Source organism: Tupaia chinensis, unplaced genomic scaffold (genome assembly GCF_000334495.1).
Source record: "Tupaia chinensis unplaced genomic scaffold, TupChi_1.0 Scaffold143602_1, whole genome shotgun sequence".
Lineage (NCBI taxonomy): Eukaryota > Metazoa > Chordata > Mammalia > Scandentia > Tupaiidae > Tupaia > Tupaia belangeri.
The window spans coordinates 602068-617173 of record NW_006203448.1 but is presented as its reverse complement, the minus strand read 5'-3'; the positions used below and the strand labels follow the sequence as shown (position 1 = coordinate 617173).

General features: G+C 60.8%; 1 protein-coding gene across 3 annotated transcripts in view; it reads right to left on the bottom strand.

The window, feature by feature from the left end:
* The window catches only part of FAM163B (family with sequence similarity 163 member B), a 31860-nt gene extending 16768 nt beyond the window's left edge, over nt 1-15092 (bottom strand). The window contains exons 1-2 of one of the 3 annotated variants that reach the window (XM_006164269.3): nt 14954-15092; nt 4515-4649 (exon numbers count right to left, since the gene is read on the bottom strand). The gene's annotated coding sequence lies outside the window, so the exon portion shown is untranslated. Of the gene's footprint in view, nt 1-4250; nt 4294-4514; nt 4650-14953 lie in introns of those variants that run through there. The other 2 variants (XM_006164268.3, XM_006164270.3) reach the window with 2 other exon arrangements.
* Between the last annotated feature and the right edge of the window lie 14 nt (nt 15093-15106).

The following is a 15106-nucleotide window of genomic DNA, read 5'->3' as shown; positions in this document are numbered from 1 at the left end:
CTCCTCCCCCCCCCAGCCCGGCCCCCCCCCTCCCTCCTCCAGCCAGGTCCTCCACTTCCTCCTCCAGCCCAGGCCCTCCACTTCCTCCTCCAGCCAGGCCCTCCACTTCCTCCTCCAGCCCAGGTCCTCCACTTCCTCCTCCAGCCCAGGCCCTCCACTTCCTCCTCCAGCCAGGCCCTCCACTTCCTCCTCCAGCCCAGGTCCTCCACTTCCTCCTCCAGCCCAGGCCCTCCACTTCCTCCTCCAGCCAGGCCCTCCACTTCCTCCTCCAGCCCAGGCCCTCCACTTCCTCCTCCAGCCAGGCCCTCCACTTCCTCCTCCAGCCCAGGTCCTCCACTTCCTCCTCCAGCCATGCCCTCTACTTCCTCCTCCAGCCTAGGCCCTCTGCTGCCCTCCACCACCTCTTCCAAGAGCCCACTGTCCACACACATCCCCTCAGGGAACCCTCGGCTGCCCCAACCAATTTGTGCCACATTGGGCGGCCATGCTCCCATCTGTTGCCACGCCCTGCCCCAGCCCTACAATCGGGAAGATTCTGGGAGCGCACACACCCCTGCTCAGTGGTGGAGTGGCCAAGGGCCTCCATCTCCTTGCCTTTGGAACGGATGATTATGCCATTAACCCTCTGCCTCCCACTGCCATATAGCCACTGAGTGCCGCCGTGTACTGGCAGAATGGGGAAGGGCGTCTGCCTCATCCTGGGGAGATAGAGCAGAGAGTAGCCCGCAGCCTGTGTGCTGCCCACTGGCTGGTGGTGCTGGGGACCTCACCGGCCTCTCCTCTGCATTTCCCATGCATGTCCCCTGGGAGCTTGGGGCAGGCCTGAGTTGGCCACGCCCACTTCCCTGGCACCAGAACAGGCACGTGGGTGAGAGATGGGCAGCTGGGACCAGCACTGCCGGGCCTGCAGGGCAGGGCCATTCCAGTGAGTTCTGCTAACTGGAATTCCCAGCTATTCATAAGCACATTCCTTGAGCAAGCCTTCCCTGATCCCCACCGCAGAGAAGGTTCCTGTCCTGGGGTCAACAATAGCCACTGTGCACACCACACGCGTGGCTTTCATAACTGACTACAACTCAAGCTGCAAGCACCTGAGCCCCTGCTTGTCCGGGCCTTGCTCTGGGCCTTGCCTCTGCGGCACCTGCAGCCTTTTGGGAGGCACATTTGCGCCTTGGTGATACCGGGTGGCCTGGAGGGAGAGTGGAGCTTACTGAGCGGGGAGCCCGCCAGAAGAGGGGCCCTGAGAAAGCAAGCCTGATGCTTAGACTGCGGGACGAGCGGGGCCGGGAATGAGCATCTTGACCGGGAGACAGCGTGAGCAGAGGCCCAGGGCCGGCCACGAAGGTGGGCCCAAGGGCCCGGGAAGCTCAGTCCTTGAGGTCAGAGCAGTGTGGCCTGCCAGAGAGGGGAGGTCAGCAGAGACCCAGTGGGGAGCTGTCATGGCCCTCCTCTGCCGTAGGGAGACGCCTTCTCCCCAGACACTCTGATGGGTCTTCCTCGTGTTAACCTGCAAGGTGCCTGGGAGGGTGTTTGCTTGTGCATCGTCTTCCTTTTGTAAAAAAGTTTCTTTCTTTCTTGAGCGACAGGTACTCGTGAAGGAGGGCTGCAGACGGGGAGCCCTCTCTTGCCTGTGAGAGGCAGCGCGATGGGGTGCCTGGCCTGAGCCTAGGCTCTGCACCACCTTGGCCGAGTTTCCTAGCTCCCCCATATTGCAGTCTGCTCACTGACAAAATGGGGTGAAACCAGGACTCTCCTTTTATCGCGAGGACTGAGCCGACATTATGAGAAACAGCATTAGCTGAACAGTCGCAGCCAAGAGGTACCTCAGGGGCCAGATGAGCCCCGCCTGAGCCACTGAAAATCCCGCAACATTGGGCACTGGCCGTCGGGGCACAAGGGAGCCTGAGCCTGGAGAGATGGGAGGGAAAGGAAGGCCCAGAGACTGCCCGCTTCCCACTTGGTGAGTCACAGGCTGTGGTGCAGGGAGCCCACGGTCTCCCTGGAGAGAGCTGAGAGCCCAAGGAGACGAGGGGACACAGCTCAGGACATGTGGTGAGGAAGAGAGAACCGTAGCGAGAGAGCCGCAGAGAGAGCCACACAGAGAGAGCCACAGGGACAGAGAGCGAGAGAGAGCCACATAGAGAGGGCCACAGAGAGCCACACAGAGCGCCACAGAGAGAGCCACAGAGTGAACCAAACAGAGAGAGCCACAGAGAGAGAGAGACAGACAGACAGAAAGAGAGCCACAGAAAGAGAACCATTCAGAGACAGAGCCAGAGAGAGAGAGCCACACCGGGCAAGGTGCCTTGAGCTGTCACCGAATGCTAATCAGCATGTTGGAGAAAACCACTGAGCCCAGAGAGCGAGCGTGGAAGGGGTCCGGAGAACAACGCTTGGGGCTGGGGGCGGGGGGGATTCTGGCGCAGGCCCAGCGGAGTCCTGCCCACCCTCCGCCAAGAGGACACCACGGTGCGGTACTGGGCGGAGCGCGCGGTACTGGGCGGAGCGCGCGGTACTGGGCGGAGCGCGCGGTACTGGGCGGGGCGGGCGCGGGGCGGGGCGCGCGGCGCGGTACTGGGCGGAGCGCGCGGTACTGGGCGGAGCGCGCGGTACTGGGCGGAGCGCGCGGTACTGGGCGGAGCGCGCGGCCTTTGGGCTCCAAGTGCTCTGGCCTTTCCTGACGAAGCTTAAGAGCGACCCGAAAGGACGAAGCCGTTTTCCAGTAACATAACTACACCCTGAACGAAGCCCACAAACACACACCCCCAACACCCAGCAGCGAGGAATTCCCAACGCCGGGCTCCGGGGCAATGGCCTGGCATGCAGGGAAGCAGAGTGCACCATAACGAAGCGCAAGTCAACCGATCGACGTGAACCCAGAGTGGCGCGGACGATAGCCGGAGAAATGGGAGTTTTGGGGCGGCGTGCACCGTAGCCCAGATCGTTGGAACACTGGGAATGGTAAGTAGATATGTAGAAGGTAGTAAAAACAGCCAAACCACACTAGAGATGAAAACCCCAATGTCTACAAGGAAAGGTACATTGGCTGGGCAAGCTGGGGCAGGCATGGAGGCAGGGAGAAGCCCAGAGCTGCTATCGTCAGGTTGCAGAAGGAAAAGCGAGTGCGTTTGCAGACGGGACAAAGATCCAAAACGGAGCACAGAGAGAAGCCTCGCCCCAGACAAAGAAAGAAACAGAGCCTCGCGGACATGTGGGAAACCTCAAATGGCCTAATATACATGCAATTGAAATCCCCAATGAAGAGGATGCAGAAAAATAATTGGAAGCAATGCTGACTGAAAATTTTCCAAACTGAATAATAACTATAAACCACAGCACGAACACAAGAAACATGAAGAAGCAACACCGAGGGACGTTTTAATCAAATTGGCTAAAGCCACGCTAGAGAGAAGAGACCAAGCCGGGAACAGTAGCAGGTTTCTGGTCGGAAACAATGAAAACCAGAAGACACTGGGGCAATTTCTCTCAAGCCCGGTGGTCCCTGTCATCCCATGGGATGCGTTCCAGGGTCCTCGCGGGTTCCCGGAGCCCTGGGTGCACGCTTCCCCTATTCACCGTAAGAACTGAGCAGCAACGAGAACAGAGCAATGATTAACGACAGACTGTACCAGAACTTCTGTGGGCGTGGCGGCCTCTCCTCCCTCCCCAGATATGCTACTACACCACGCCCGCTGGCGGCCGACCCTGGGTAAGTGAGACCACTGAAAGTGAAACAGCAGATAGGGGGTGATGACTGTGCTAAATGACAAGAAAAGCCGTCACCTGGAACTTTCCTTTCCCCAGTGAAGGAGTCGAGAGGAGCCTTCGCGCCATCTGTCCTCTGGACTCCTGGTCTCCGAGACAGAGTTCACAGTGCTGGCCTCACCAGCGCAGGTGGGTTGGGACCTACCATTGGTAGGTTCTTATTGCTCACCGGATTTGGGTCCCCAGCGGCCCAAGCTGAGCAGTACGACAGCACCCAGTGGGGTGGTGTGGGGCTTCCTGCTGGGCCTGTGGCCCCCTACCCAGGCAGCACGTGTGGGTGCTCCCGGGCTCACAGGGACTGTATGGAGTCCAGCTTGTCTCGGAGGAGACAGGCTGAGGGGCAACAGCTTTGCAGGGCTGTTGCAGGTCCCCAATGGAACCCCCGACCCCTGGGACCCAGGCCCTTCAGAGCATGTGGCAGAATGAGGCATGGGGAGTGACATGCATGGTGGCCTCAGACCTCGGACCTCAGACCTCGACCTCACCTGTCATCACAGGAGTGAAAACAAAAGTGACATTCATGTATTTTTTTAAAATAGAAAACCACGTAAGTGTATATAAATGGCAGGCAGTTTCCATGGCTACAGCTGTGCTCAGGTGAGGAGGTGGGCTCTCCTCAGCCCAGTGCATCGGGGCACTGGGGCCATTTCTGCCGGGAACCAGGCGCCAGGCCACTGGGTTGCAGGGGCAGAAGGGCTGCCTCTCCCCGCTGTCCCCAGGACGTCACTCTCCAGGCTAGTCAAGTGCACCTGCGTCCTTGTGCGCTCTGCAGTTCCAGCCGAGTTTCCAGGTGTGCCACCTTCCCAGAGAGAGCAGCCTGAGTTAGGGAGACAGAAGTCCTCGTCTGTTTCACGCTGAGGCACTGAACACGGGAGCCAGAGTCCCTGGGGAACGGCAGAGGGGAAACGAAAACCAGCTGCTGGGAACTCGGCCATCCCCAGGACCCCTCCCTGCAGCGCAGTGCCAGACTCTGAGCATGGGCGGGGGCCTGGGACTGCTGGACGGGGGCAGTGCAGGCTCTCTCCCTCCCTGTGTAAGTGGCCCTCATGCCTCTACACTGTCCGCACTGGCTCCACGCCGTGCGGTCTTTCCACACCCTCAGCTCTGTCTCTTACCCTCCTCCCGCCCCAGCTGCCCGGCTGCTCGGGGATGCCACCTTCCCGCCCTGTGCCTCTGCACATGCTGTCGGTGCCTGGGACCGCCGCCCACCCTGTAGGACTGCCACAGGCTCTCATGTAGATCTTGGCTCCTCCCGCATGTCTTCAGAATGTGGTGTGCTCGCCGGTCTCTCCGGGGTTCCCCTCCCAGCGACAGCCTCTGCCAGGTAATGCAAAGGGAACCTGGGCCGGACCTCACTCCAAGCCCGACGGCACCAGAGGCTCGTGCCACACAGTGTCCCTGCAGGAAGGGGACAGGCATAACCCTATGTGGGTCTCGTGATCCTCTGGGTCCTTCTCAGACTTCACTGACCTGGAGCCCCCGGCCGTACCGTCTTTCCAGCCTGGCCTCCCTTCCTCTGCCCTCCTGTGCACGGAGACAGGAGGGCACAGGGCTGGGTGACGGCTGGGGCAGGGCCACTGCGCTGCGCCTTGCACTCCGCCTCTCTGCAGGCCAGCAGGTGCCCTTCCTCATAGGCACATGGGACCTGTGTGAATATGGGACAGAGAGGCTGGGCGGGGCCACCAGGAGGAGCATGGGCTGGCCCAGCTGTGGACTGAGGCTGCCCTGGAAGCAGGGGGCTCCTCACTCCCTTCCCTCCTTGGGTGCCGGCAAGTGTGTCTCAGGGCTGAGTGCCAGCCAGGCCTGGGAAGGTAGCACCCAGACATTTATCGAGCGCCCCCATGGCCAGCTCTCGGGATTACCTGGCAGGGACAATCGTGCCCACTCCACGGCCGAGGCTCCACACCCTGCAGTGACCTCTCCCTGTCAGGCATGGAGGTTTCTGGTGAACGATGTCAGGGTGGGAGCATCTGGGGTTCCCCACTGTAAAGCAGCGCCAGGTTTACTGACCTTGCCCTGACGTGGACAGAACGTTTTCCTGCCCCATGACAGCTGTCTAGCCATATAACTTGGCCAACGGGGCAGGAGTAAAGGGACAGAGTCCGTTCCAGGCCACGTTGTTGAGAGCACTGTGTATTTCGGCTCACCCTCCTACACTCCTGTGAGTGGGAGGAGAGTGTGAGCCAGGCGGTGGCTGGTCCAGGAGTGTGCAAGCAGGAGGAGTAGACCTGAGGGGCCAGGCCCCAGCTACCCGCAGCCTGATGCAGGCTGCCCCTGAGACAGGTGAGGGAAACCATGCTTGCTGTTCTAAGCTGCTGAATGCAAGGTGCTTTGTTACTCAGCATCACCATGCCAAAGCTGACTGACACATCCACGAGGCATCAGCCCTGATGCTCAGGCTGAGGCACACGAAGCACTAAATACAACGCAGGCTAATAAAGCAGGGCTATAGGGAAGGACACAGCCATCGTGAGGTTTGTAATGAACAAAACCCTGATGAAGACCTGGGCTCTTCCAAGAGGCCAGGAAGCTGGAACTGTGCCATCACAGGACGATGCTGCGGTGTAGTTAGGTCAGCAGGCCAGGGGACTGGCCCCTTCTAGACAGGTGCAGACACCATCCTAACGCCTGTCGTGCATCTTACAGAATGGGGCTGTGAGCATTTCCACTTCCTAGAGTTGCTTTGGGGAGAGAGGACAATACATGCCAGGCATTTAGCCCTCTGAAGTATGCAAGATAAATTATAGGCTCCCCTCTTCAGCCCTTTGGATTTATTGCAGAGATTGTGTGTGCGTGTGTGTGTGTGTGTGTGTGTGTGTGTACACATACATGTATAATGAACTGTGCCATCACAGGACGATGCTGCGGTGTAGTTAGGTCAGCAGGCCAGGGGACTGGCCCCTTCTAGACAGGTGCAGACACCATCCTAACGCCTGTCGTGCATCTTACAGAATGGGGCTGTGAGCATTTCCACTTCCTAGAGTTGCTTTGGGGAGAGAGGACAATACATGCCAGGCATTTAGCCCTCTGAAGTATGCAAGATAAATTATAGGCTCCCCTCTTCAGCCCTTTGGATTTATTGCAGAGATTGTGTGTGCGTGTGTGTGTGTGTGTGTGTGTGTACACATACATGTATAATGCTGATAGTGAATGAAAACACAGGGGCAGGGGCACAGGAGGAGCCCAGCAGCTCGGCCAGCCTGGAGACACGAGCCAGCCCACTGGGCAGCCAGGGGAGCGCTTCCCCGTCACAGGGATGGAAAGTAAGACGGAAGCCAGCGTGTGTGGAGTGCGCCGGGCAGTGGTTCACCTGAGAGTCTGGTCTAGGGCTGAGGAATCAGGGGCTCCCAGAATCTTAGAGCTGCATGTCAGTCTCAGAAAAGCAGGTGGGTGCCTGGGGGGCCCTGAACCCCCAGATCTTCCCTCTGGATTTGGAAGGGACTGTGGACGCGGCCTGGAGAGCACCTGCTGAGGGAATCTTTCCCCCGAGGTGGAGCCCCATTGGGGGTGACTGGGGAACTGGGCTGCCCCAACCCTTGGGGCAGAATTCTAAACCTCCTGTTCCTCCCTGGGGCCACCCCCAGTGCTTGCCCAAGGCCCCCCAGGAGGGACCCTCTGACCTGTTCACTCACTGTCTTCCGGCAGAGACCCCAAGCTGCCGCCAGCCCTCCCTCCATCCCTCGCCCCTCACTCTCGTGCCCCCAGGGGCTGCGTGGCCCTCTGCCCTAGCCCCAGCTGACTCAGCGATTCTATGACAGACCCTGGGGAACTTTGCCACCCAGAGCTGGCTTTGAAGGTCCAGGCTTCAGCAAGACCCTGCCTGGAGCCGCTTCTTTCCCATAAATTTTCCTTTTTTAAAAAATCGGGCTGAGCCATTTTTAAGTGAGGGTAGGCGTATTGTTAAGAGGGTCCATCTTGCAGATTAAATTTTTTTTAAAACAAGTCTGGTCATCATTGTCCACACAGAATAGCAGCAGTGGCCTGGGGCCTGGCTAGGCGAGACTTGTGCCCCTGAGATGATCTGATTGTTCGATCCCTTCAGCAGAGAACGAGGGGCGTGTGTTCAACAGACCCGCTCACCACTGGGTCATCCCGCCACACACGCCACGCGGCCTTCTCCCTGGTCATTGCAGGGAAGACCCTGATGGGAAAATAGATCCCATTTCTGGCTGCAACGTGGGGTGCCTCCGTCTAGGGGGGACCACGGCAGATGCTGCTGCACCCCTGCACTGGGCTGAGTGAATGAGTCTGCAGGGGCAGGTGTCTTCCTGGGGGCGGCTTCCAGTGGGGAGAGCCGCTAGCCAGGTGTTGATGGGGCTGGGCTGGGGACACTGCCCTGAAGGACTGGCATGGAACCTGGGACCTGGCACTAGTCTGGGAAGGTCTTCGGGCAGAGAGGGGAGTCGGTTGTTAGGGAAGGGTCTCAGAATGTTCTAGAAATGGGAGGTGAGCCAACAGGCAGGAGCTCAGTGCAGGAGTGAGGCAGGCAGAGGCAAGGGATTGGCAGGCTCGGGTCTAGCCCATAGGGCCCTGGGTCTCACCAGGCATATGACCCAAGCCAGGGGTCACTCAGTAGGCCCCACCCTGGCTGTGCCCAGCGAGCCCTAATCTAACATCGGCTTCCACCTGTCACACTCCTCCTGGGCGTCTGGGATCTTCCCTGGTGGTGGTGAATCCTCATCACCACCCTGCGAGGTGGAAGAGCCAGCCCACATGTACAGACCCAGCAGTGGTGTGGCTGGTGCCCAGTGGGGAAGGGCCTGGGCCGGGGCTGGGTTCTATGCGAGGACTTGTTCGGAGCTGCCAGCTATGGGCGCTCGTCCCCCTGCCCCACACCTTCCCTGCACCACTTCTGCTCCCTGGCCCTCGGGGCTCCGGGTCAAGGACATGGATGCTCCTAGGAAGGTGGGGGCGGTGCACCACACGGCGCAGCTGTGATACCAACGAACTGCCACACTTGATTTATTTGGGATTATTCAAGACGCTGCATTGTAGAGCTTTTTTTTTTTTTTTTTTTTTTTAAATCAAGATCTGTTTAGTGTGCCAGCCAGTGGCATGGTGTTTAAGACAGCTAGATCCCACATGGCTGACTGTGTGGTTCGAGCCCCGAACCTGAAGACTTGAAAAAGGAAACGTGCCAGACGCATGTGCATGCCTAAAGCCCCGACAGGTTGGAGGAGAGGGACTGCAGCGGCCATGTCCCCTGGGAGGTGACTTCTGCCCCTCCTGTCCCAGCCTGCAGTCTCCGGGAAGGGAATGCTACCTATAGCAAATGTTAAAAATAAATGAATAAATAGTAACGATAGATCTGTTCAGTAACCTGAGGAATGCTCGCGTGGGAAGTGCCAGGGAGGCAAAATTAAAGTTGACTGGACTTTTATTCTGTAACTGGGCTCCCAAGCAGAGCCTCCTGCTGATGAGCGTTCGAGGCAACGGCGCTAAGCTGAGGCAGAAGCAGGGCTCGCCGGCGGCACCGGCAGCACGGCGGAGGCAGCGGGCTTGTTTACACTCCCGAGTCAGACTGGCATCGCGTCCCAGAATCCAGCCTCGCAGAGCAGTGGCTGGTTCGGGGGGCCTGGAGGAGCCCTGTGACTTCTGGTCTAAGTGTGGGTCCTTCTCTAGCCAGCCTGGTCTGCAGGGCTCAGTGAGCAGCAACGCGTGGGCGCTGGGAGCAGAGTGCCTGGGACGGGCGCCTGCTGTGAACTGGAAAAGAGAGCGTCTTTATTTTGCCTTTGCAAAGTTCCCTAATGGATCAAGTGGGACCACGTTTGCCAACACCTTGTGGAGGGCTTCGGAAACACGGCGTGGGCCCAACACTTCAGACGTGGCCAGGCTCCAACAGCGGGCCGGGTACAGGGGGCCGGGTACAGCGTGCCGGGTAAACGGGTGAAGCTCCGGGCTGCCCCCCTGGCTGCTGCAGGTCAAGTGCATTCCCAGCCCTCCCAGCACCGCTGTCTTTTCACGCCTCAGCTCTCCCTCAGCTAACGCTAGGGGGACGTCCAGGCCGGAGCCCACGGGGCTGGCGGGGCTGGCAGCAAACACCCCTCACTGCGGGCTGCAGGGTGAGCCTCCTTCAGTCCTCGGAGAGGAGAGGGTGAGCAGGGAGGTGGGGGCATGGGAACCAACCCTGTCTCAGCCCTGGGGGCTCACAGCCAAGTGAGCAGCAGGTAGTAGCCCAGCTCCTCTGCTCCCACCCTCAAAGGGAGCAGAGGAAACTCAGGGGCATTCTCAGCGGGCCACTGATCACCAAGTCAAAAGACTGGTCAGCCTCCCACAGATGGCAGAAACACCCCACAGCACGCGGCGCCCTTTGATCATTTTTCAGGGTTTGGCTCGAGCTCTTCCTCCAAGAAGCCTTCCCTGACTGCTCCAGTCCATTATACTCTCCCAGTCTGGGACACCTCCACCACCCACCCGTTACGATCTGGAAAACTACTCTTGCATCACTACTTAACTCTATTCACAAGTGCGTGTCCCCGCTCAGCCACGAGGCCCTTCTCTGTGGCGATCACACGCCCGGGTGGTCCATAAAATGTGCACGACGGAAAGCCAAGCCTGGGCGCCCCTCACCCGAGTGCCCACTCACAGGAGGCCGGGGAGTGGACGCGGACGCGGGCCATGGCCGCGCACATCACCCGGCTCTGTGTGCTCAGGAACAAGGAGGAGCCGCGACGGGCCTGGCGAGGCCCCTGGGGCCGGCACGCACTCCTGACAGTGACAGCGGAGCGCTGGGGTGGGCCGTGGCCGGGAGTCAGGGCTGAACTTTGTGAAGCGCAGACAGAAGCTGCATGGCTGGGTCTCTGTCACAGCGAGCACGTGTCTCTTCTGTTCAAGCCCTTGCCTGTGTATGAATTCAGTCTGGGCTAGGCACGCAGGCCCGGGAGAGGGAGCCGGTCACTTCTCACGCGCTTCGCGAACAGCCCTGTGTTTTCTACCCATAGCGCGGTGGCCCTAACTTCCTTAGCACAGCGTCACCTGGGAGCTTGTTAAAACAGAAGGCCCGGAGGGCCCGAAAACCTGCTCTTGGAACACCGGCAGGGCTGCTGCTGCTGCTGCCGCCCGCCCTCAGCCCACATGTTTCGCAGCTCTGCTCCGGAGTCAGGCTCGTGGGGCACCTGCAGCTGAATGCGGCAAACGCACCAAGCAGAGTAAGACAGAGGGCTGTGCTCCGGGGACCCGGGACCAGGCAGGGCCAGCCTGGACCATCCCGAGGGCCACTGGGCCCCTGCCATTGTGTGCAGACACTGTGGGCGTGGGTGCGAGTGGCCACAGGTCTGCCTGTCACTGCACACCCACCCCAGGCTGGCCTGCGGTGCCCTGCCCTGAGGCTCTTTAGGGCTGACCCAGGAAGCAGGGCGGGCAGGAGCTGAGCAGGTGGGGTCTCCTCCCAGTCACCCGACATCCTACGAGGTGACAGAGCTACTGCTGCTCCGCGAATGAAGACCAGGAGTCCAGAGAGGCAGTGACTTCACTAGGGATGCACAGCTGAGACCTAGCATGGCTCTAGTCAGTCCCGAAGGCCATGCCCTTCTGCACTCGGCCACAGCCATCTTCGGTAGCCAGGGAAGGGAGCTGGCTTGCTCCAGGGTCACCACTCACATCCCTGAACAGCCTGCTCCTGGGCCTCCTGGCCGGCCCAGCCTCCTCCCACCGCTGCCACCTGGGACAGCCAGGCCCCAGGGTGTAGGCTCCTGGCTTGGCTTGGCCTGGCCGGGGCTCACTCCCACAGACACTCCTCCACGGTGGGCTGGGTGTGTCCAGAAGGCAGGTGGCGATGTCCAGCTGGGGAGACCACCTGTCTGACACTACGCTGCTGTGAAACGGTCCTCTTAGGCCCCCTGGGTTATACCCTACCTGCCTGGGCCCGTCCCAAGGGCCTGCCCTGGTGTCTGGCTGAGGCGGGTGTCTGTCTGGCTCACGGACAGGCAGAGATGGAAGTGATATCCTCTCTGGGCCTTTCCCTGTCACTTCAGCATGCACATCCAAATTCCTCGTAGGTCTGGCCTCTGTCCACTCCTTTCCATCATGGGCCAGGCCTCTACCGCCTGAGTCTCCCCACCTCCACAGCCCTAGAGCACCCTTCAGAACCCGGATCTGACCCTGCCCTCCCGGCACATGCATCCTGTGGTTCTGTGGACCTCTGGTAAAGCCCACCATGTACACACCTGGCCTGTGCTGACCCCTGTCCACCTTCCAGCCCTGTGCTCACTGAACCTCCAAGGAGCAGAGGCTCAGTCCGCACTTCCTAGCCTGGGAGCTCAGCCTGGGACCCCACCGATGGGAGGCTGTGAAGGCAGGCCCTGAACCCCGGCCCGGTCTGAGTTCCGTCCTTCCGCAGCCCTGCCCCCCGGCAGTCAGTCCCTCTCCCAGGTGTCCATGCGCAGCCCCCAGCACGGGGTGAGACCAAGGCCCAGGGAATCTGCTCAAGGGTCCAGATCCACAAGGGAACAGAGTGGAGAGCGGGGTGCTGCACCCCACAGGCAGGGCCCTGCTCGGTGAGGGAGGGGAGGGGAGCCTGTGCCCCACAGGCAGGGCCCTGCTCGGCGAGGGGAGGAGCTGCTGAGGCTGAGACTTGGCTGTCAATCCCTCTGGAGCAATTCCCAGGGGAATGAGGAAAACCGTGCTGGAACAGCGACAGAGACAGACGGATGCCCGGCCCCCTCCGCAGCCTCTTGGTGGTGGCCTGCAGCCCCTGGGAGTCAGCCTGTGCTGCTCAGGGGGTAGAAGCACCTCTGTTTCTGCCACTGAGGGTGCCGAGCCGTGTGTCCACGCCTGAGCTGGACCCCTCCCTCTGTCCACACTGACACACAGATCAGGACCTGCTTCAGGGAGGGTGGCAGCGGCCATGGCTAGGAGCTGAGGGGAGGACAGGACAGGGACCTGCTGCCCTGCCACCCTGCCAGTCCTGGGAGCTGAGTGTCAGAAGCAACTGTCTGCGCTGTACTGCCTCCCCTTCCTGAGCACCGAGATTGCTCCCGCTGGAGCTGCTGCCACGGGGCACTGACACACAGATCAGGACCTGCTTCAGGGAGGGTGGCAGCGGCCATGGCTAGGAGCTGAGGGGAGGACAGGACAGGGACCTGCTGCCCTGCCACCCTGCCAGTCCTGGGAGCTGAGTGTCAGAAGCAACTGTCTGCGCTGTACTGCCTCCCCTTCCTGAGCACCGAGATTGCTCCCGCTGGAGCTGCTGCCACGGGTCTGCAGAGCAGCCCCCACGGTGGAGTCAGGGCTCCCTGAGAGCGGGCCCGGGGCAGTGAGGGACCCAGCTCTGGCCCCGGCCCGGGGCTACTGCTGGCCCTCAACTGTAGATCTGGGTGCTCTCTTGAGGGGAGGTGGGGTTGGCAGGGATCCGGGCATGGACTCAGGGTGCCTGGAGATTTCAAAGCCACCTGCGCTGCCTCGGCAGCAGGGCACAGAGGGGATGCCAGGGCAGCTCCTCCCAGCCTTTCTCCCTGTGTGGCCCGTTGGGAACATAAGAGGATCCAGCCCATCATTTCACAGATGGGAGACTGAGGTCTAGAGGGGGAGAGTGACCTGACCCGGGCACCCAGGGTGGGCAGACTGGAGAGAGGTCTCTGCTGCTCCTGCTTTGCCCACCCGGCCCCAAGTGCCCTTGTTCCTGCTCGCCGGCAGCTCTGGCACGGACAATGTCTGTTTGGGGGCTTAAGCCTCGGAGGCTGGGAGGGGCTCTGAGTGGGGCTCCCCACTACCTGTTGGAGAGGCGAGGGTGGAGAAGCTGCGACACTTCCTTGAGCCAGGGTCCCACACAGCACACCGCAGGGAGACCAGTCATTTCCTGGGACTGTCCATCTCCCTCCCTAGGCAGCCTAGGCACTGAGGCTGGCAGTCTGTGGGTCCCTCCCAGATCCAGCAGGCCAATTCCAAGCTTCCTAACTGAGTTGAAAAGCCAGCCCCACTGGGAACTCAGTTGACAGGGGGACCAAAACCCAGCAAGACCCAGGCTGCGAAGACCTCGTGCAGAGGCTCACCCAGGGCTGGGATGTGCAGGAATGGACAGAACCCCGCGCTCCCCAGGCCCCTGCCTCAGGGGTGCAGACTTTTTCTACAAGCTGTTTGGGAAGCCTAAGATCGGAGCCCCATAGGTTAAAATGAAGCCCTACTCTGACCAGGAGGTGCCTGCCCCACCTGCTCAGTGGGAGGAGCTCTGGTCACCTGGCTCCTCTCTGGAGGTGGACATGGGGCTCTCCCAGCAAGCCTGAACTTGGGGGCTGGAAGTCCTTGCTGTCCCTGGAAGCCCCAAGAGCCTGGGCTGGCACAGTGGGGAAGAGAGAGGGGCAGGTTGGCGTGGTCCCTCCGGCTTTTGTTTGCCCAGCTTCCTGGGGTAGTGTAAGGGGGCGTGCTGGGGCCCCACCCCGGAGAAGGGCCAGTGAACTTGACTTCAGGTTTCCTGTCTCAGAGCCACTGGGGCTGCCCCAGAGGCACACTGGCCAACCACTGGCTCCACGCGGTGCCCGGCTCGGAAGTGCGGGACCCTAAGTGGGATAAGACAGTGGAGCTGGCAAGATGGATGGGAGAGCTCTCTTCTACTTCTAATATTTGGAGAGTCTCTTCCTTCTTGGCTGGGAAAACCCCAGTGCGTCTGTGCCCCCCTCCCACCATGTACGCCAGGGTTTCCGGGACCTGGCGGGTATGAGGCGGGGTGACAGAGTGGCTTGTTGAGACCAGCTCCTGCACTCGCTCCCTGTGTGACCTTGGCAAGAGACCAAACCTCTCTGAGCCTCAGTTTCCTCATCCCCTTTTTCTGCGGATGGGGTGGCTGGAGTGCAATGCAGAGGCAGGCCAGGGACCACCCTGCCCGCAAAAGGTGAGCCTCAGTAAATGGAGAAGGCTCAGCTCCCAAAGGGGGCCTGGTCCAGTCGGCTCTTCTGAGAAACTTTCTCTTCCCAGTCGCCTCACCTCCAGGCCACTGTTCCCAGGGAAGGGAGGGTGCCTTTCCAGGGGGTCTCGGGCCACCCTCTCTGGTCTTTGACCTCAGCTTCCCAGCAGGGTGTATCTGGGGGACTGACCACAGTGGGATGAGCAGCCTGCAGTGCAGGGCAGGGGACCCGTTGCCAGGTGCAGGGACAGGCTGTGGTGGGTGCTCTGGAGGAGGTAGGCACTTAGCGAGGTTCCCTAGCGTGCGTCCTCTGCCCCCACACCCAGTGACCCGTGGTTGCTCGGCCCTTACCTTGAACCATAGGAACGGCGCTGGCCCCGCGGCGAGGAGTTGGGCGCACGTGACGGGGGCGGGCAGCTGTTCCGTCCCGGGCAGGGCGCAGCTAGCAGCCGCCGCTCATGCCCAGGCCACGGCTGGGCTGCCCGCCGGCGCTCGGCCGGCGGG